Source organism: Elgaria multicarinata, chromosome 6 (assembly GCF_023053635.1).
Source record: "Elgaria multicarinata webbii isolate HBS135686 ecotype San Diego chromosome 6, rElgMul1.1.pri, whole genome shotgun sequence".
In the NCBI taxonomy this organism is placed as follows: domain Eukaryota; kingdom Metazoa; phylum Chordata; class Lepidosauria; order Squamata; family Anguidae; genus Elgaria; species Elgaria multicarinata.
Genome location: NC_086176.1, coordinates 107,114,332 through 107,137,878, shown reverse-complemented (window position 1 = coordinate 107,137,878; position 23,547 = coordinate 107,114,332).

The following is a 23,547-nucleotide window of genomic DNA, read 5'->3' as shown; positions in this document are numbered from 1 at the left end:
CACCCTGAGCACCATCCTTAATGGAAAGGTAAATATAAATCTAATAAATAAATGAATACTCTACTTTCTAAAAAAAGGCAACCATCTCCTTGCACATAGAAAACTATCATATCAGGGAGAAAGGAGCCTCATCAGCTGTTCTGGTTTTCTCTTTGAAAGGAGTTTTTAAAATGAAGAGAACATTTTTTTTAAAAAAAGTGATCGCCTACCTTAAGTGGTACAGCCTATTGTACAACCACAACATCCCACCACATCGTTGTCTTGCATTTATAGATTGGGCAAAAATGGACTGGTGCCAGAATGCTGAGGAAGTAGAATGGGCTGAACCACTTCAGGCTTGTAGGAGGTACAAGTTTTGAATATCCCTCCATGCTAAGCAAAGAAACAAAAACTCCCTGCAAGTAGAAATATAAGGGAACAAGGTTCCAGTCCATGCCCTGAGGTGCTAGTTTTCCTCTTACCGGCATTTGGGCGGGGGAATACAGGCAAGTTTTCTATTATGTGATTCCCCACCTGCAGTCTGATATAGTACAGTGCATTCTTCCATCCCAGCCTTCTGCCTTATTCTGCTGCATGTCTAGATCAAATTTCAGTTCATGTGGCTCAGCGGCTCAGCTCAGTTTGCTGGGGCTTGAGGATTGCCCCATGCCCCATGTCAACTCAGAGTGCAACTCTAAACGCACCGTGCCTGCACACAAGATGGAGTGTTTGGGCAAGCTCTCTTTCAGTTGTGACAGTTTCTCTGCAACTGTTGAGGAACCCCTGGGGATATTATTTAAAACTCGTATATGCGTTCAAAATCATAATGTTTCATAGGGAAGCCCTGGTTTTGCTTTGTAAAAGGCAATACGAGATGTCCGCTTGCTTATCGGCGAAGTAAGTATTCCCTCTTGAAAATTTACGAGGCCATGAAATTAAACGAAACATGCAGGGTTGGTTTACTCTGAATATGACCTTTCTTGCACTGCGAAAGGAACCTCTGGTGATTGCTTTATGCATGCATCAGATACCTTTAACTCAGACAAGAGACACTTTTTATATATGGTATACCAGCAATAGGCTGTAAGATAGAGAGGTGAACTGCATTTCCAGAAGAATTGCATGCCTCTCAGGACTGTATCACTTTAGAAAGCTGCGAGAGGGATTCCATACTGAATGTTATCCCCTATTTCCTCCCTGCAGAGAGAAAATACGAGTGTCAGGGAGAAAGTCCTTTGCACTGACAAGCTAGATTTCCATAAGCAGGATGTTGTAATGGGTAGAGCATCAGATATGAAAAGAGGAGAGGCAAGTCAAATCTTTAGCTTAGTGGACAACGTTAGGCAGGTCACAATATCTTAGGCTAGGTAAGTTCTCAGCATTGTTAGAAGGGTAAAATGTGATGATTCCATGTCTGCTGCCCTGAACACCTTGGGCAAGGCTTGGATATGAATATGATAAACAAACTTAGAATAAATAATGACAAAGTCAAAAGTGTATTTGTTGTGTCACCTTGCAAAAACAATCTTTCTTTTGGATGTATGGAGTAGAGATGGACAAGACAACACACACACACACACATACCCATTTCATAATCCCATTTGTTTTCATTGTATAAGACCTCATTCTTTTCAGTTTTCATCCATTAAAATTACATTTTGTTTGATTTTTAATACATCAGAATCACATGTGTTTTGTTGCCCACATTCATCCTGAATTTGGGTAATTTTGATTCCTCTCCATCCATTGGTCCTGCCTCCCTCCACCCTTCAAGGATGCCTGGAACATTCTAGAAAAAGAAACGTGGTACTCACCAGGAGGTAAATACTGCAAGTACCTCTGCTTCTAGAGAAGGTAACCTCCATCCCATGCCCTTATAATGGGGTTGAAAGGGGGTATTGAAAACTGTTTATTATAGCATTCATTACATAATGAGTGAATAAAAATTGGGGCCTATTTGGTTAAATGTTTTATTCATTAGAAAAGGAAGGCATGACCTGCTATAGAGATGTTGATGGGTATCCAGGAGCAGAAACTGGGGGCCAGAGAGTAATAATATGTATGTATATAATGGGAGTTTCTGTGCTTAAAATAGGGTGACAGGGCTCCTGTATCTTTAACAGTCGTATAAGAACATAAGAACATGCAAACAATATCATCATGCTTTAGCTAGGGTGACCATATGAAAAGGAGGACAGGGCTCCTGTATCTTTAGCAGTTGCATAGAAACGGGAATTTCAACAGGTGCTGTTTGTATATATGGGGATCCTGGTGAAATTCCCACTTCATCACAGCAGTTAAAGCTGCAGGTGCCCTGCCATCTTTTAAATCTGGTCACAGTATAGCTGCAGTATAGCTCCTGCAGCTTTAACTGTTGTGATGAAGAGGGAATTTCACCAGGTTCTCCATATATACAAATGACATCTGCTGAAATTCTCTTTTCTATGTAACTGTTAAAGATACAGGAGCCCTGTCCTCCTTTTCATAGGGTCACCCTACTTAAAATAATTGGTGGGGTTGACATCTGCAGAAGGCATCTTTTCTTTCCTCATCTTCGTAAGTATTCTAGTAGGCAGGCATGGGGAAGGATGGCCTGTTACACCTTGTCAAGATGATATGAGAATGTACACACAGACAGCTACTGCTTCCTGCTTTGTGGACCAGCTCAGAGGAGGCACTGAGACTTGTGCACGTTTCTCCCTTCGATATTCAATCAAGCCAAAAACGATTGTGCAGAAGATATTGGAATCCACCATGACTCATGCATTATACCATTCGATTGGTTTTATACCTGTTTTGGGATTGTGGCCTTCGATACTTCACGGGGATGTGGCTCTCATACAGACACTTTGGCACACACTGTTCAGAATCGCTGTCAAACACAGCTGTTTTGGCAGAAGGTCTGTAGATAAAGATTTGGGTTTTTGGGGGGGAGCAGCATGTACTTTATAATTTTGGGTTATTTTCTGGCTGTTTGAATACTTACTGAGCCCCAACGATGCTGGCTGCCCAAATGCTTTTTTCCACTGCCCATGTCATCTGTCTTGCGCCACTGGAATATACACTGTTGAACACATGAACAGAGCAGCCTAGGAGTGGTGCTTTGTAAGCAAGGGGGAATTGAATCTCCCTTCTTTGAATTGCTGCTGTTGTTTTTTCAAATGCCTTTGTAGACTCCTCCTATTCCTCCACTATTATTATTATTATTATTATTATTATTATTATTATTATTATATTTATTTGTATCCCGCCTTTTGCCCAATGCTGGGCCTCAAGGCGGCCTTACAAAGTTTAAAATATACATGGGGGTGGGTGGGAAACAAAACCATAAACAATTAAAAAATACACAACAAAATTATAAAACATTAACATAGATGGAGGGCTGGATTATTCTCCAAAGGCCTGCTTGAACAAAAAAGGTTTTTTTGTTTTTTATTATGTGTCTATTTCACCAGTATGCAACACATATTGCAGGGTCAGGGATGGGCCAAAGGCAGTAAGTGTGTTTCTCAAAAACCCCTGCCTTCTTGGGAGACAATAAGGAGGCCTGCTAATCCACAAAGCTTTATTCAAGCAATAAACATCTCTTCTCACCTGAAGAGAGTCTAATCTCAAGGCAAAATTATGCAAACTAAGCGAGACAATTGTCCTTTGAAGAAGAATGGAAAGCCTTTGCTCAAGACAAATTAACTTCAGAGATACTAGTTCTGAGGCTGCTTCTGATGAGATACAAGCCGGGCTGCCTTCCTCTTGCCTTCCTTTCGCTCCACCCGTTTTAGTCTGCGGCGTACTCTAGGATCAGCTAACCTGTCCATGCTCTCTCCTTCGGAAGAACATTGGCTTCCCTCTGACTGTGTATTATTTGCCCTTGACAAGATAAGCTCTGGAGAGGGTTCTCTAAAACTGGCAAAGAGCCCGTGAGAGCTCTCTCCCCCACTGATACAGGCTGGCCTGTGTCTGGCGCCGACTCCTGTACTTCAGAGTCTGATTCTGATTGATTACTTGAAACACCTTCTTCCAACCCAGGGGGAGCAGGGCTAGACATGACAGTAAGGAAACAGGAAATGGGACAAGCCCAGTAATCCTGAACCCAAAAGGTGGCATATCAACATTTTTAAAGATGTATTGCTTCAATACCATTGGATCAATTTCAACCAAACTCTGCATCATGATTCAGCATTGCAGCAAGCAGATTTTATTGATAGAATATCCATGTTTTTTACACAGTAAAAGTAAACCAACCCCAAATATCGGGGCGGGGGGAAGGGAGAAACCCCATGTTAAAGTATGAAAAAAATGAAACAAACACAGTTTGAAGTCAGAGAAAATTGCTAGTCTGAGTTATAGGCCTGCTGTAGGGCAACTCCATTTGAAGGGGCTGGAATGGATAGACCCCTTCCTCAGGGGGCTATAGGGATGGACCATGGCAGGGGCTGTACCTAGGGGTGCTAGCACTCAGGTTGGGTGGGCACCAGGTGTCCAACTGTGACAGCTGTGTAAGTAGGGTGACCATATGAAAAGGAGGACAGTGCTCCTGTATATTTAACAGTTGCATAGAAAAGGGAATTTCAGCAGGTGTCATTTGTATACATGGAGAACCTGCTGAAATTCCCTCTTCATCACCACAGTTAAAGGTGCAGGAGCTATACTAGAGTGACCATTTTAAAAGAGGGCAGGGAACCTGCAGCTTTAACTGGTGTGATGAAGAGGAAATTTCACCAGGTTCTTCATATATAGAAATGACATCTGCAGAAATTCCCTTTTCAATACAACTGTTAAAGATACAGGAGCCCTGTCCTCCTTTTCATATGGTCACCCTATGTGTAAGGTTGCTTGACGGCTTCTCTGTATTAACCTAAAGGCAATTCTGACCCATGTGAGGCCCGGTCCATTCGCTAGTAAGCTGCCCTTGCTTGCAGTGGTGCATGGCCATAGCTCCAGGAAATTAGTCAGGGTTGGTGCCAAAGGCAAGGTTAGTAGGAAGGGCGACCATATGAAAAAGAGGACAGGGCTCCTGTATCTTTAACAGTTACATAGAATTGGGAATTTCAGCAGATGTCATTTGTATATATGGAGAACCTGGTGAAATTCCCTCTTCATCACAACAGTTAAAGCTGCAGGAGCTACACTAGTGTGACCAGATTTAAAAGAGGGCAGCTTTAACTGTTGTGATGAAGAGGGCATTTCACCAGGTGCTGCATGCATACAAATGACACCTGCTGAAATTTCCTTTTCAATGCAACTGTTAAAGATACAGGAGCTCTTTTCTCCTTTTCATAGGGTCACCCTATAGTAGGCAGTCCAAGCACAGAAAGTTTATTTATTTATTTGTAACATTTATATACCACTGAATCTAATCAAATCTTCTCACGGTTCACAACATTAAAATACAATATTAAAATACAGCATTAAAACACTTCCAACTACAATGAAGGAGCAGTAAAATGGAGTGGCATAATTAATTTACTTATTGTCCAAGGAAAGCATGGGGGAAACAAGTGTATCTTCAGGAGGTGTTTAAAAAATGACACATATTCTGCCTCCCGAACTACACAAGGGAGGGTTTTCCAAATGATGGGAGCCACCACAGAGAAGACCCGCTATCTGGGTACTTCATAGCGATGTGCCATCCATTTAGAAATGACCAGCAAGACCTCATTTGTTGATCTTAAGGTCGCCTGGGTACGTATAAGGGAAGGTGGTCTGCTGGTCCCAAGTTGTTTCGTTCCAGAGAAGGCTTTTATCAGAGAAATACAAGCCTGAAGCTGTTATACTGTGGCTAGAACTGAACCCTTTTACACCTGAGCCTAAGAATCCAGCTGCAGGCCATCCATGCCTCCTGTGGAGTGGTCTACCCATGAGTAGAGCCTTGCTCACAAGTATACCTTTACTCCCGAGGAGTCCTTATTCCTCAGACAAGTGATAGGTTTCTTTAAACACACAGAGCAAATGAAATCCTTGAGCGTCCCTGTCTGAAACTAAAAAAAAAATCCCCAGTGCTTTAACTGTTCTTCCTGGATTTTGTTCTTCAAAATACTCATTCATATTTATTATCCCGCCCTCCTCAAATTCACAGCAGGCTGAGTATGGGCAGGGAGTCTGGCTCAGTTACTGAAAAGCACAGTTCCAGCCCCTGTGATGAACAGTAAACCATGTGACATTTCCAGAAATGAGACTCGCGTGTCACTCCCTCCCAAGCCCTGTAGATAATATACAATGCAGCCCCCGGACAGCAACTTTGGAAGCCATTTCCTCAAACAAGTAGGAATGCGGAAGAAATGCAATGGTACGTTTTACTGCTGGACACGATCATTTCCCAAATGGAATCCCTGCTTTGAGCAACTAACAGATGCGATAGCTTTATTACATGGGCCCGTGTGCTCTATTGACTCTCAGTAGGAGGCCTCTAGAAGTACCAAATGCAGACATTATTCTTGCTTCAGCGCCATGGTTTAATTTCAACTGAACCGGCAGATGAACTTTTTTTGTTTTGATTTTTTTGTTTGCTCATTCAGGAGAGGGACAATACCTAAGCAGTAGATCACTACTTTCCAGCACAGGTTGAATACCCACCCTCTCTACAGAGTCTGCAGATTTTCACAGTGGCTGCTGTGAAATGTTTCTGGGGACAGGGGGATAAATAGTGGCTTGTTTAAAAATGAAGAATGAAAGAGCAATACTTAGTATTTAGAGAGTGTTTTCTAGGTGTTTATTTGTTACACGTATGGACCACATTTGTGTGCTTCAGGGCTGAACAGGGATTTGAACGCAGATTTCCCTGGTTCTACTAGCTGGGGCTGATGGGAATTGGTGGCCAAAACATCTGAAGGACCACAAGTTGCCCATCCCTGCTTTACCAGCAAGGAAGAAGCACATGGGAATAGGATAATTAACATCTCACATTTGGAGATGTTTTGAAAGGCATTTCCAGATCTTGTATGCATACACGGACATGCCATCAGTTTGGTAGTTTCTCACCTATTCTTTCGATCTACCTGTCAGACGGAGATCAGCCAGGTACCAACACCAAGGTAACAAAAGCAGTAAAGGTGTTTTTTTTTTGGGGGGGGGTCCTTTTCTGGAAATGGGGAAGGAGATACTTTTACTTAGGGATGCTTCTTCTCCACTTTCTAAATATCTCCTTTAGACCTATAAAGTGCAATCCTAATTATGTTCAGGAGTAAATCTCCATTGAGGTCAATGGAATATGCTCCGAGGAATCAGCCTTTATGTGCAGGGTGTTTCTTGGAAGGGACAGCTCTGTAGGTGTCTGAATGCATACATTCGTGCACATGGACCTGTCCTTTCTATTGAAATAAACAAGGAAGCTCTACATAGGGATGGAGAAGAAATTTAGCTGGGTCGCATCTTAATTCAAATTCACCAAATTTCACATTTTGAACCACAAAGCAAATCACAACTCAGGTATCTTTTGGAATTCTCCATTGAAGAAGGAGCGAGGGAGACAGGAGCAGGCAAAGGGAACATCAGGGCCTGCTCCAGTTGGACTGCCCCTCCTTCGGAAGATGAAAGGGGATAGCAGGGCCATCCTGTTAGATCAATGTTCTTTCAACCAGGGACGAAATCTAAACAGCCCCTAAGTACGACTCCACCATTCCAGCGACAGAGGGTTCAAAAGCGCTTTATTGATTAGTAATCAAGGCCTGGTCTCTTCAAAGGGAGCAATCAGACAAAAGACATAGGGAATTCAGCACAGCATTTCAAGCCTGCAAGGGGCAGGGCCCTGTTGCAGCATAAACCAATCAGAACATAACACTGGGACATAGCTAATTATGCTAAACAATTCTCTCTGTTCTGTAAACAATACCTTTGGCCTTACAGTAAGTTACAGAGAGTTAACTTTGACACAGGAGGACTGGAGCCGGAGCTCTTGTTTATATTAGATAAGACAGATGCAAGGAGATATTTTCGCATACAGGACATCATGACATTTTGCCTGCAATATCCTTTTAAAAATGGAGACACTTATGCTAACAATCCCACCAGCCCAGCTGACAGTCTACTTAACCTTTTCCTCTTCCCTCCCCATCACCTTTTCCTTGTGTGTCATGTTTCTTTAGATTGGAAGCCTGATGGCAGGGACTGTCTTCTTTTCTGATTGATTGTAAGCCACTCTGGGAGCCTTTTTCGGCTGAGGAGTGGGATAAAAATACTATTAATTAATTAATTAATTAATTCTTACCAGTCTGAATTTTTGCAATGGAGTTCTGTAATAAAAATGGTACAAAATGTATATATTAGGGAAATGTGCACACAAAAAATGTGTATATTAAGAAAAATAACATTAGAATGCATTATTTTAGGAAAACTGCTTCCAAAAATGTGTATATTTGGCAAAATTGTGTAAAGATGCATGTGTTAGGAGAAATGCATACAAAAAGCACATGCATTTTCATCAGAACTTAAAAAAAACACCTCAAAGTTCAGGACAAACCAAACCAAAGTTTGGAAAAATAAGAAACTGACAGAAACTGAAATTGACAGATTAATCCATGTCTAGCTCCATCTCATTTCATCAATTATATTGCTAGATTGCCCCATAACTGAAGCAATCTGAGTGGTTTACAAAAAGTAAAAACCATTAAAATATATGATACAAAGCGCAAGACCATTTACATGAAAACACAGAGACAGACAGCATACACAGAGAGCACATATATCTCAAAACAATTTTAAACTGAAGACAATCCAGGACCTGATTAAAACTGATTATATGCTGCCAAATGCCTGAGAGAAGAGACAATGGGGGGGCATCACCAAGAAGAACCTCACCCTTGTTGCCACCCTCCAAGCCTCTTTTGGAGGAAGCACCTGGCAGAGGGCCTTTGATGCTAAGTATAATGTAAGGGTCAAGTCATGCCAGGAGAGGCACTCCATGGCCTAATCTACTCCAACCAGGATATTGTACTATTAAAGGGGTATGAAAGCGGTATATAAAGGCAGGAGCCACACTACTGCTTTATGGCGGTACTGAAGCGCACTGACAACTCTTGGGGCCCATTGACACATTCCATATACCGCTTTCATGGTGCTATATCCTGCTTGGTGTGGCTCCTGCCTTTTATATACTGCTTTGATGCTGCTTTTATAATGCAATATCCTGATTGGTGTAGATTAGGCCCATGAGGTGTTGTGGTCCTGAGACATGTAAGGCTTTATGGGTCAAAACCAGTGCCCTGCATCAGCTTCATGTACACATTATCGATTGATCTGTTGTTTTTATATGCTAACCTTTCTCCTTCCTGGAGCCTAGGGCAGCTCACAACACTACTTAAAACATAGAATTATACATAGATCATAAAACACAATTAAAACCCCACAAATGCATAGTTGACTGTTGCACCAACAGCCAGGCCTCATAAAATAGAAATGTTTTCAGATAATTATTCATATTTTAAAGGTTTTTAAAGGTTTTAAATATGTTAATATTGTACCATGTTTAATTATATTTTTAATTATGTATATCTCTACCTGTTTTTAACTGTACATGTTTTAATTTGTAAAGCCACCTTGAGGCCCAAATAGGCAGGAAATAATAATAATAATAATAATAATAATAATAATAATAATAATAATAGCAACAACTTGTGGTATTTTGACCTTCTCAAGGTATTTTGGGGTGCAGTTCTATGAGTTGCATCCTCATTGTACGGAAGCCTCCTGTCTCAAAGATTTCTGGGTATTTGGTCCTCTGTAACTTGGGGCTGTAACTTGGGGCTGGCAGGGCAGGGGGAGCAACAGGAGCAATGTTCTCCTATACCTTCTCATGTTGGTACATTTTCATCTTGATGGATTCTAAGCCCCAGTTTGATGGGCCTCTAAGCCTCCAACTCTCCGTCCAGTTGTGCTGGTGGGGGGAGAGCTGGGGCTTGACAGGACATAGGAGACAACATATCCTGAACAAACACAGGGAGAGGACCTAAGAATCGTGACGTGTGAACATATAAAAGCAATCAAAAATGGAAAAAAACAATATAGTAGGTTGAACTGAATTTAAGCTGTATAACAGTAGGCGAAATGAACTATCATGAATGGACAAAATAACATGTACATATGTCTGTATCACAATCAGTCTGTGTAACAATAAGCAATACAGATTAGCATAAACAACAAATACTGTCAAAACTGTCAACAATGAACAATATGGATTAGCATAAACCTTTAGTAAAATATAGTATGCTAATGGTTAGGGTGAGGGTGTCAGAGACCAACTGGGTCTGGCTGGTGAAAAAATAAATAAAATAGAAATAGTTCGTAGGAAGATGTAAGAATGACAACATCCCAACCTCCTCCTCCTCCTCCTCCTCCTCCTCCTCCTCCTCCTCCTCCTCCTTCCTCTTTCTCGCTCATGGTAGTTTTTCTAAACGGACATAACAGGCATTGCCAAGTCATGCTGTCTTTTACAGATTCAGGAAATTCCTGACAATTGAGCATGTTTTAAGTATGACTACTTTCTGGATGTTGGTGTGGATATATTTTGGTAGGTCCAGTTTCTGAAGGTTTTTTGTATAGTTTTTTGATGTGATGCCGGTGACTGATGTGACTAATGGAATAATTGTGACCTTTTCCTGTTGCCATAGTTCTTTGACCTCCATGGCCAGTGGTGTATATTTTTCTCTGTCTTCCTCTTCCTTTTCAACAACTTTTTTGTCATTCAGTATTGCTATGTCGATGAGGTATGTGTTTTTTAAATTTTTTTTGTGTGTATGACCATTATGTCTGGTCGGTTGCAAGGTATTGTTTTGTCAGGATGAATTGTTCTGTTCCAGTATATTTTATGATCTGCATTTCCTAAGATTGTTTTGGGTGAGTATATATACTATGGTGTATGTTGTTTGATAAGGTTGACTTTGATGGCCAGTTGTTGGTGAATTATTTTTGCAGCTGTATTGTGTCTGTCCATATAGTCCTATTATTATTATTATTATTATTATTATTATTATTATTATTATTATTAGTGGTGGTTTCTGTTTCCAAACTGGTAGTCATTTTCATCTCAGAGTAAAGTTATTTCCAGCTGCTCAGCCATCTGGGGGATCAATAGCTTTGAGGGCAGGGGCGCTCTTTTACCAAGAGATTCCAATTTGTGGTCCGTGAAGGGATTAATGCTCAATATCACTCCCCCCCCCCCCGCTCTTCCCATCTTCCAAAATGCTGTTCTGCTGATGCAGCATTAACAGAACCTCTGGTCATTTTATTCCTTCAAGAAAATACCCAGTGTTGGGCCTAAAGGACTCAGGAAATAAGAAACCAGATTAACTGTCATATCTCATCATGGAGTCTGCTTGGGGTTGTGGGAAGAAATTACAGTGGGCTTTATTTTTACTACCCTCTTGGGTCCCCATGGTCAAAATACTATCCCTAATGTCATTTCTGTCTATTTATTTATCAGTGTGTAGCTGGACTCAGCCCTGATTGTGATTATATTATTGTAAAGGAACGGATGTCGTATGGGATATATTAGCCGTGACACAACAGAGCTATTATATATGGGATGAAGTATCTTTGTTGATGGAAGCCGATGACTCACGGAGGGGTGAAGAAAGTGAATTGGAAGCCCTTTGATCTCTATATGTTGGATTCAAATTCATCTCGGGTCTACAGTGACTGCAGTTTTATTGCCATTTAATGGCCTAGATGAAATGAATTGAGGGCATCAGTTCAGTCTATTTACTAATGGGCAAAGAGATGGTTTTTACAATACACACCGGTTAAATATTTTGGAAGGCATCTGAGGCTGCATTTCTTTGCCTTTGTACTAAAGCCAGCCACTTAGTCTGAGGTGAGATAGAGTGTTTTATTCCCCAAATCATTTAGACGGACACACTGGCAATTAAACAAACGTCAGGATCTACACATCATTAAATTGGATGACTCAGATGTAAGCCAGTTTAGTGTAGCTAAGCCCAATTGAAATATTTATTTATGACTATAAGTAACCCCAACAGATTGAATCTCTTCAAGGAGCCCAAAGCAGACAACATGAGGTTTATCCATTTATTCCTCACAACAATCTTACAAGGTAGGTTAGGCTGAGGAAGAATGGTTGGCCAAAGGACAATAAATGAGCCTCATGACTGAGCATAGCATTGAACCTGAGTCTCCCTTCACCCAAGCTACCTCCAATATTCCATCCACTGAACCAAACTGGCCCCGTTCAGAAGATATGTTAAACCATGGCTTTAACTACAGTGGTTAAGCTAGAAAGCCGGGCTGTGTTCAGAAGGCACCTTAAACCACGGCTTTAACGACAGTGACTAAGCCTTAGTCACTGTGGTTAAAGCCATGGTTTAAAGTATCTACTGAATACAGCCCAGCTTTCTGGCTTAAGCACTGTGGTTAAAAGTCATGGTTTAAGGTATCTTCTGAACAGGACCATTGTCTCTTTAGTGCAGCTGCTGCCCGGTGGCTATGCTAGCTTGCATTCAAAAGTTCTGTCCTAGTTGCTTATTGTGAACAGAGCTATCTGTTGCACCATTTTCAGTAGGACAGTGCTGTATGCTAGGGTGACCATATGAAAAGGAGGACAGGGCTCCTGTATCTTTAACAGTTCTATTGAAAAGGGAATTTCAGCAGGTGTCATTTCTATATATGGGGAACCTGGTGAAATTCCCTCTTCATCACAACGGTTAAAGCTGCAGGTGACCTGCCCTCTTTTAAATCTGGTCACTTGAGTATGGCTTCTGCAGTGGGGAAGCTAAGGGGTCCAGAGGTCCCATCTTTCCTTGCCGGGTTCCAGACGGCCACATCCCTTTCCCCTGGCCCTTTTCTCCTAACCACTCATCATCATAGGCGTGCACAGGACATTTCATTAGGGTGTGCACCCAGGGGATTTTTTTTAAGGCGAACATTTATCGAATACTCAACCATAAAGGACATTATTTTTATTCATTAATTTATTAAGCACTGTGGACATGGATGCCCTACTTCATGTTTGGCTTGCCTGACTGGGGAGGGCCATTGCAGGTGGGGCATTGGTGGGGTTTTGTGATGACACTGGCCGGAGAAGGGGCTTACGAGGTGATATTAGCCTTTGGGACCCTCCTCCTGGCCTCTTTGAAGTGTGGCTTCTGGCAGAGAATCTCCTAGAGGAGTGATTCCTTTGTCACTCTGGTTTCTGGGAGCAATGGTGCTCTGTCAGGGGAGGTGGCAGTGAAGCAGCCAGAGGGCAGCCAGACGACTGTTCCCACTGCATCTGGATCCCCTCTGGATCCTTAGTCAATGGCCCCCTCATTTCAGCGCTTATTGTTTGAGACATTAGGGTGTGCTTGGGCACACCAGGCACACCCCTTGTGCATGCCTATGCTCATCATTGGGTGGTTTCCCAGCTGTCGTGCCAGCTCTTCTCTTCCTTTCTGAAAGTTGCAAGTTTTTAATCAGTTTTTAATGTGTATTTTATAGCATGTTTTTATACTGCTTGTTTTAGACTTTGAATGGTTTTTTTTTTTTTGTGAACTGCCCAGGGTGCTTCGGCTATTGGGCAGTATAAAAATGCAAATCGTCGTCGTCGTCGTCGTCGTCATCATCATCATCTTGGTGACTGGCAGCAAGAGCTTTAAGCAACAATATATAGGTTGCACTTTCCCCCCCACCTCCTTTGCCTTTGCCTTTGTTCACTATGGAGACGTAGCTCCTGAATGAGAGCTTCTGTGAAATTGAATTCATCCCTCTGAAAGAGATTCCCTATCTCTGCCTTAAAAGGCACAAATTTATGAGCACATAATTAGGATGTGCATTGCAATCCTATGCATGTTTGCTTACAAATATAAGCCAGTGTGTTCAAAGGAATTTAATCCCATCCCATATAAGTGTGCGTTGGTTTGCAGCCCATGTCCTAAAAAACTCAGTTGGAATTACTTTTATTTTTATTTATTTGCACTGCTATACTGCCCAATAGCTGAAGCTTTCTGAGCAGTTCACAAAAACCTAAACCATCAACTACAATCTAAGGTACAAAGCAAACCGCAGTATAAAAAGCACCACATAAAAGTATAATATAACAGTACAACCAGGATAAAACTGAGCAACAATATACAGATTTAAAATACAAATTTAAAACAGTAAAGTTAAAAGACTAAGATAGTAAACAGCTAAAATACTGGGAAAATAAAAAGGCCTTCATTTGGTGTTGTAAAGAGTATAATGTAGGTGCCAGGCAAGCCTCTCTAGGGAGACCATTCCATAGCTAGGGTGCCACAGCAGAGAAGGCCCTCCTCCTGGTTGCCACCTGCCTCACTTCCTTTGGCAGGGACTCATCGAGAAGGATTCCTGAGGATGATCTTAGGGTCTGGACAGGTACATAAAGGAGGTGTTCTTTCAGTTAACATGGCCTCAAGCCATTTAGGGCTTTGAATGTTAATACCAGCACTTTGAATTGGGCCTGGACCTGGACTGGCAGCCAGTGAAGCTGGAAAAGGACTGGTGTAATGTGGTCTTGTTGGCCAGTCCCCACTAACAAATTTGCTGCCCTGTTTTGTACCAGCTGAAGTTTCTGGACCGTTCAAGGCAGCCCCACTTACTTTTAGTCAACACACCTAGCATTGAGCTGTAAAGGTGGTGGATAAATTATAGAAGTGGTCCAAGGCTCTTTCCTGTCACCAGAAATCCTGAGGACCCTTCCTGCAATCATAAACCATGTACTCATAAATTTACCAGTTGGACGTCATCACATGATATATGCATTTATGATCATAGTTTATGGTGTTTATATTTTCTATGCACCCTTAGATATTTCAACCATCTTTCTTTGCAATGGGATTGTAAAAAGAAGGAGGAAGAGGAAGAGGAGGAGGAGGAGGAGGAGGAGGAGAAAAAGAAGAAGAAGAAGAAGAGGAGGAGGAGGAGGAGGAGAAGGAGAAAGGAGGAGGAGGAGAAGGAGAAGGAGAAGGAGAAGGAGAAGGAGAAGAAGAAGAAGAAGAAGAAGAAGAAGAAGAAGAAGAAGAAGAAGAAGAAGAAGAACCTGCTGCTGCTTTTTTCAGGTCTATGTTTCTAAAAATGTGCATTTACATCATTAGCCAGAAAGCAGTCCATCAAAGCCAGTAGCACCAAGGAATGATCAGTTATGTCTTATTTAACCCAGGGAAAGATGAGGAGAATGTAAGGAAGAAGGATGGGGGGGTGAGGGTAAATAGGGGAGGGTTAAGTGGCAAAATACAGCACATGGAAGAAGAGAACAAATTAGAACAATTACATACATTATAATAAATGTGTCTGCTGCAAAGCAATAACACAGAAAACACACAGGCATTTCAAAAGATGCGAAGAGAAACTAGCAAGGTGTGAAGGCGTTCTTTTTTCCTTTACTTTTCTTTTCTTTTTCCAGGGAGTCAGTGCAATGAAAAATGTATATTATTACCTACATTCAGCAAAGGGAGACCTTCTGGGAAAAGAAGTCATCAAAGAATGATCATACCCCATTATTATGCCCTAGGAAGCATAATAGTGACTGTACTCAGAGGAGTAGTTTAGCAAGGCGGGAGGAAGCCAGGTTACCCCTGTATTGTTAATCCAGGACCTTGGACAGCGCTATTCCTTTCTTTGCATTCAGGGCAGGGGAGACAGGAAGACCAGGCGAAATTGGGAGGCAGAGTTGAAGGAAGCAACTGCGCAGGCTGCTATTGTCAATCTGTAGAGGTAATGTCTGATCCTTTGCCCTCTTACCTACAGTGCATCCATAATCCCTCAAGGTAGGCGAGCCATTTTATACATGGCGTGATTACCAGCACAGCAGGTGCAGTTCGATACAGAGATATCTAGAGACACATTAATAGCAGGCTTGATCAAGGATACCATAAATCATAGCAATTGCTTGAAACACTACTTTTAGGAAATTAGAAACTGTGGCTCACAGGGCCTCTGGCATATGCTTATCTGCCCCATTCTTGGATGATGCAACAATACCTCCCCTTTGTATGCCGCCGTGGAATTGGTTTCAAATGAGAAGTGATATATAAATATTACTAATACATAAATAAACAGACCACCAGTGTCCTGGAGGCAAGCAACCCTGAAGCTTTCAGGGGGAGGGATTGGGTAGTGTGGCTGAGTTATTCAGTCCCACTTACTTCTGAGTAGACATGCAAAGGCTATCCTTATTTGTGACTAGACATACTGCTCACACTTACTTCTGAGCAGATATGTAGAGGCTTGTTATTTGGATGCTATCTGAGGGTACTGCTGAATAGTTCATTCCTGCTTACTTTTGAGTAGACATACAGAAGTTGTGTCCTGATTACTTCTGAGAAGGCTTAAAATCAATGTGAAAATCATCCTCACCCATTCTTTTCTTGGCCCCATCCGCAGAAGGAATGTGCTTCCCTCCCCCAGAGACCTTCCCCGGATTGAAATTTGGCCCTTGGCTAGAAAAGATTCAGGCAGGAAGGTTCAGCAGAGCCATCTTATCAACAGAACCATATGGAAGTGTTTTCTATGTGCAGAGAGATTTCAGTGGAGAGGAGCACTGAAATATGCAAACCCCCCACTTGAAGCTGGAAGAGATAGAATCTTGCAAGAGCTGCAGTGTGTGATTGTGCTGATTGAGCAGTTCAATTTGGTATGACTGTGACACTCCAGTGGTCTTTCGTCACTATGCATCAGAAAGAAAGGCATTTATTCTAGCTAGACTGCTGACCATTACATCTCACAGAGACCACATAACACCAGTCTTAAAGGAATTGCACTGGCTGCCTATTCGCTCAGAATTCAAGGTGTTGGTAATGATGCTTAAAGCCCTAAACAGCTTGGGAGTGCCTCTCCCTATATATGCCTGCCCAAAATGTGAGATCTGTTGGAGGAGCCCTCCTCTGAGCCCCACCAACACGAGACATACACTGTGGTGGGACGTGGGAGAGGGCTTTTTCTGTGGTGGCACCCCAGTTGTGGAATACCCACCTCTTGGAGGCTTGACTCGTGCCAGTGTCGGCTTTGTTTCAGTGCCAAGTTAAGACATGTCTTTTTAACAAAGCCTTTGATGGCTAAATTCACCAAGTCTGTACATAGTTTTAATTGGTTTTACTGTTTTTAAATTCTATACCGGTTTTAGCTTATTAATGGTTTAATCGGTTTTTAGCTGTGTATATTTATTGTTTTATATTGTTTGTATGATTTTTACCTGTACGCCGCCCTGAGATCCTTGTGATATAGGGTGGGATACAAATGTTTTAATAAAATAAATAAAACAAAATATTCCCTTTTGCCCCACTGCACCATCAGTGATGGACCAGTGGCCTAGTTTATGAGTGGACAACTTGTGGCCACTGAAAGTTTTTGCTTACAACTCCAATTAGCTCTAGTTCTCATTGCCAGTGATAAGGAATGAAGGAAGCTGCAGGCCTGAAATATGGCTTAGCAATTGGTCTGGGGGTACATAATTCAACAGGAAATGGGAAATTAAGAATGTGTGGATCTAATCAGTGGCGGGTTAGGAGACCACTGGGGTACAGAGAGATAATAAGTTGAGTGGTGCTCTTAACTGCTTGGGAAGCCTGAAGGGTGATCTTGTACTAATGGCCTTGATATAGTTGGCCCTGGGTTTCATATTGGAAAATGCTGCTCAAATGGCAACAGTTCTCTCAATTCCTGTTTGCTCTTCTGGTGACCCTCCTAAGCCAGATCATGCTGACGTGCTCAGCTTTTTTTCCAAGCACAAACACAAAAAACAAAACCGCAACAACTGACTCTTGTTTTGAATCAATAATAATAATAATAATAATAATAATAATAATAATAGGATTTTACTTTTGTAATCTACACACATTTTTGGTGGCATGATCTCAGGAAAGGCTGCCCTTTAACTCTTTTAAGTGTGTGATAGATTGCTACTGCCTGCTTGCCTTCAATATGATGAAACACCATCCAATTTCTGGAGATGCCATGATTTATTTTATTTAAGGAAGTTATATACCTCACTTCCTTAAAAAAAAAGAGAGAAAAAGAAAAAAGAAAATTAGGGACAGATTCCTTTCTACCAGAAGAAGATTCTGTTTCCACCAGAGAATCCATACTGATGTGGGCTGTGCACGCCCCCCGCCCCCGATTCACTTCAGAGGTTGATCCAGAGCTTCTGAATCAGCCCTGAGCTGACTTGGCCGCTTCGTATCTGAGTTGAGCTGCTTCGGATCTGGATTAGAAACAAGATCCAAACAACTGCAGCCCTCATTGTGGGTACCTGGATGCAAGGTAGACTCCCCCTCCCCACTTGCTCCCCAGAACACAGAGCCCCTCCCCCTGTTTGCCCACCTGTGGCAGTTACCAGACTCAACTGGCAGACAGCCATCCTTGATCATAGAATCATAGAATAGTAGTGTTGGAAGGGGCCTACAAGGCCATCGAGTCCAACCCCCTGCTCAATGCAGGAACCCACCCTAAAGCATCCCTGATAGATGGTTGTCCAGCTGCCTCTTGAAGGCCTCTAGTGTGGGAGAGCCCACAACCTCCCTAGGTAACTGATTCCATTGTCTTACTGCTCTAACAGTCAGGAAGCTGCCATTTTAAATGAAGTTTGGCCTCTGTCATTTCCTAAATTTAAGTTCATAAACTACAGCAGCTGCATAGGGCCATTGTGGTCCCAACCTGGATTCTGACCGAAGCCCACTTCGGTTCAGGTCCAAACACAGGTTCAGCCCTAACACAGATATCCCACTTGTGGGGGAGAGAGTTTGCCACTCAAGCCAGAGCAGCCTGATTACCAGCTTCCCCCAGGTCTGCTGATGTGTAGTGCAGGCTGATAGCTCTGATGTTTAAGGGGCTTTGAATCCATTCTGGATTTTAGTCACAACCAGCCAGAACTCTAAAGTAACGATCCAAGGCATTGCACCTATTTTGGAGACAGGGTTTAGCACCTTGGATAGCTCTTTTAGAGTTCTGGCTGGTTCTGACAAAAACCCAGAATGGATTCACAGCCCCAACAACATCAGAGCCACTAGCTTCTGCTGGTGATATGGTTGGTTCCAGGGCATCATTTGTTTCTGGGAGGTCTAGATCCTTGGTGGAGGAAGATACCTCCCATGGGGACATGAGAAGCTGGCAGTTAACTGGCCAGTGTGTCCTGTGACTGGAGATGAAAACAGTAAAATCGAGGGAGAAGGTGCTGAGTAGCTGTATGTACTTTGCATTAACGCAAAAGCAAACCTACTTTAGGATTCTCTTCCTACGGAGATGGTAATTCTTATTTTGAGCCAGATGTGTGGGAAATCATGTAGCAGTAGGGCCCATTTCCCCTCCATGTCCTCCTCCTTTTCAGTAGGGACATCTTACCCTGTTCATATGCTTAGAGCCCGGGACAGAGGTAAGATGGGGTGACCATATGAAAAGGAGGACAGGGCTCCTGTATCTTTAACAGTTGTATTGAAAAGGGAATTTCATCAGGAATCATTTGTATATATGGAGAACCTGGTGAAATTTCCTCTTCATCACAACACTCAAAGCTGCAGGTGCCCTGCCCTCTTTTAAATCTGGTCACTCTAGTATAGCTCCTGCAGTTTTAACTGTTGTGATGAAGAGGGAATTTCACCAGGTTCCCCATATATACAAATGACACCTGCTGAAATTCCCTTTTCTATGCAACTGTTAAAGATACAGGAGCCCTGTCCTACTTTTCATACAGTCACCCTAGGTAAGAATCTTATGTGACCGGAGCGTCCTTACCATCAGAAGGCATCATCGAATGCTGCAGGATAGACAAGGTGTCCCTCCCACCTTTTTAAATGAGCAGTAAAACACTAGAATAGCTGCCAAAACAACCAAAGTCCAGAATCCAGCTTGATTTGATCCATAAATATCATCCTCAAGTAGAAGGAGATGAACTACTTCATATTGCACATCTCATATTAGTGAATTGGATGTTATTTCTCTGCTGATTCAAAATTCAAACTTGCAGCCTCCAAGACTCTATAAACATCAATGGACGTTGATTAATTTGCTCGGCTTAATTAGTCATTTGCAGCTTTGCAGTTCTATCAATATCGTAACACAGTAGCATTCGTTTTTGTGACTGAAATTCCAATTAGTTAAATATGCAAATTGCCAAGCCACAAATATCCAATTCCACAACAATAAATAAAAGTTGTCAGTAGCTGCAGGCTGGTGGGAGAATAGGTCCTCTCTCAACCTCAGGTGGATTGCTTTGTGAATGCAACATCCTTTCATCACATATTCATGTCAACACCTCGGCTGATGCGTAAGCAATATAAACTCACACTGTTTGACAATCTATTGTCACCTGTCTATAAAGATAAAAAACATTACAGGGGCCCATTGATTCTCATGATATCAGCTCTTAAAAATTATAATGCTACGTTCAGCTTCCCAAAGTAATCTGTGGGAGCTGTGGGCTCCAAACAAAGCTATGCACTTGCATATAGCGATTTGTGAATCAGCAAAACTCAAAATCATCATTCTTTGAATTCCTCCTCTCAGTTTGTTCCAAGTTGTGTCAATATCAGACTGTGAGCTCTATGTTGTTTTCCTTTTGGCATGAAAACCTTTGCAAATATTCATGCACGCTTTCCCAAATGTACACATCCACTGCACACATTCTTAAATGTATGCATTTTCTCCCATTGATTAGAGCGTGTTTGTGCACATCTTTCAAAACAATGCGGTTTTGCAAGCACATTTTTCAAATCTACACAATTTTCAAACATAGTTTGCTCTTGTTGTCCCATGAATCACATTGCGAGCTCAGAAATGTACAGACTTCAGCCACCGATTGCATTTGGGATAGTGTTCAGGTCTGGAAGGAGCAAGCTGCGTAAATTCTGCTCAAAATGAACTGAAAAGGGTGTTCAAAGGAGGGCAACCAGGATGATCAGGGGTCTGGAAACAAAGCCCTATGAAGATAGACTGAAAGAACTGGGCATGTTTAGCCTGGAGAAGAGAAGAATGAGGGGAGACATGATAGCACTCTTCAAATACTTAAAAGGTTGTCACAGAGGAGGACCAGGATCTCTTCTCGATCCTCCCAGAGTGCAGGACACGGAATAACGGGCTCAAGTTAAAGGAAGCCAGATTCCAGCTGGACATCAGGAAAAACTGCCTGCCTGTTAGAGCAGTATGACAATGGAATCAGTTACCTAGGGAGGTGGTGGGCTCTCCCACACTAGAGGCCTTCAAGAGGCAGCTGGACAACCATCTGTCAGGGATGCTTTAGGGTGGATTCCTGCATTGAGCAGGGGGTTGGACTCGTTGGCCTTAAAGGCCCCTTCCAACTTTGCTATTCTATGATTCTGTGATTCTCACACATCTGTAATTAGTCCTGTCTGTTATGAATTCTCAGTCCAGGGTGGGGCAATACAATACTTGCACACCAGATTTCTTCAGATACAGAGAATGTGGTTTGTAGATTAAACATAAGAACATAAGAAGAGCCCTACTGGATCAGACCAAGGATCCATCTACTCCAGCATTCTGTTCACGCAGTGGCTGACCACCCGTTGATGGGAAATCCTCAAGCAGGACATGAGCGTAACAGCACCCTCCCACCCATGTTCCTCTGGTGTCTCTGATACTGGAGGTAGCATATAGCTATGAGGACTAGTAGCCATTGGCCCCGTTCAGACAACATGATAAACCATCCTGCTTAACCACAAAATAGTTAACGGAATGCATGCATTCCATTAACCACTTTATGGTTAAGCAGCATGGTTTAGCATGTTGTCTGAACGGGGCCATTGATAACCTTCTCCCCCAGGATCATATTGATTAAAATATAGACCCCTGCTTTATAGCGGTATTGTAAAGTGCACTGACAACTGTTGGGGCCCATTGACACAGACCAGATACCACTTTCATAGTGCTTCGTGTGGCTCCTGCTTTTTATATACTGCTTTCATGCCACTTTCATAGTGTAATATCCTGCTTGGTGTAGATTAGGACATTGATTCTATAATTCTAAGTACTTCTGTATGGTGTATGTCTTTTGCACCTGGCTCTGGCTAGTGAATGCTGTATTTCTAGTAGCCTCCCTGGTCAAGTCACAGTAGCCTGAAACTAGGGCAGGATCTAGACTACTGCTTTAAAGCGCTTTATAACAGTTTTGACAACTGTTGGGGTCCAGGACACACTCCGGGCCTTGCTAGACCCTGCCGGATAAGCCGGCAGGGAGGTGGGGCGACAGCAGCAACCTCCTAGACGGCCGACGCGCAGGGACTACGGAAGCCCTGCAGTGTCGGCCATTTTTTTCTTTTGTTAAAGGGGCCACGTGCACCCCGAAGACTGCGGACAAGGTAGGAGCCTTTTTTAAAAAATTAAGCCCCCCGCCTTTTTAAAATTAAGCCCCCTGCCCCCTGCCCACTCTTTCCCCGCCCTCCCTCCCTGTCCCGTCCCCTGTGTCGCCCTTCGCCATCTCCCTCCCTGTCCCGTGTCACCCTTCACCATCTCCCTCCCTGTCCCGTGTCGCCCTTCGCCATCTCCCTCCCTGTCCCGTGTCGCCCTTCGCCATCTCCCTCCCTGTCCCGTGTCGCCCTTCGCCATCTCCCTCTCCTGCCGGTCCAGCCTTCCCCCCCATGTCCCCCCGGGATCCCCCCCCTGGCCCGATGGGCACAGCGCTGAGCGCTGTGCCCAGTCCGTGGCTTTCCCCGGCTACTCGCGAATAAGCGAGTAGCCGCAAAAAGCCATGGACCTTGCTAGACGTTCTGCAGTCCTGTCCTCAGGCCAGGCTGCGGAAAAGGCGCGCCATAAGCGACTTCACTTATGGTGCATTAGGGGAGGCTTTAGTGTGGCCTGGGCCCCGATTTCCCTGTGCATCATGTGGACGCACAGCAGGGAAACCGGGCCTCAAAGCGTGCTAACGCCTCGTCTAGCAAGGCCCTCCATATACAGTTGTCAAAACTGTTATAAAGCGCTTTAAAACTCTTTAAAGCAGTAGTGTAGATCCGACCCTGTCCACTGCTGTTCCAGACAAACAAGCCTGACCTCAATCTTTCTGTGTTTGTTCAACATAGGCCCTGTTTTTTTTCCAAGAAGCTCAGATCAATTTACACATAGGAAATCTCCCATCCTGGTGACGTGCAAGACCCAAACAGCTTCACTTCTACAGTAGAGTTGGATCATTTTGTTCTTATACCCTTGAAAGGGATCTCCCCTCCTTTGAAAACTATGTCCACAACTCATTATTTTCTTTTCAGCATTTAAGGAACCTTAACAAGTCACCTTCTTGAGAAATACTACCTGGAGTCATGATGATGCAAGGCAGAGGGCCAACTTTGGAGCAGTCTTTTTAATAGCTTTAAGAAGCTACTGGAAGCCTAGCTGGATTACACTGTGTAGCTGGTACTCCTTAGCTGAGCCTGAGCCATGCTTTGCTTCCTTCCTGGACTTGTCCTGTCCCTGCTCTTAGCACCTGTTCTGAGTTTATAATCTGTCTTCCTAAATCACTCTCATTTGCCCTGCTTTCCTTACTATCCACAAAACACATGCAAGGACTCTATGCACTCACTCACTCACTGCCCTCTCATTCACTACTCACTCAATCACAACACTCTAGTTGTGAAACCTAATGAAATGACAAAGCTGCCCTGTAATTTACAGGGATAGCTCATTGGCTGCCAA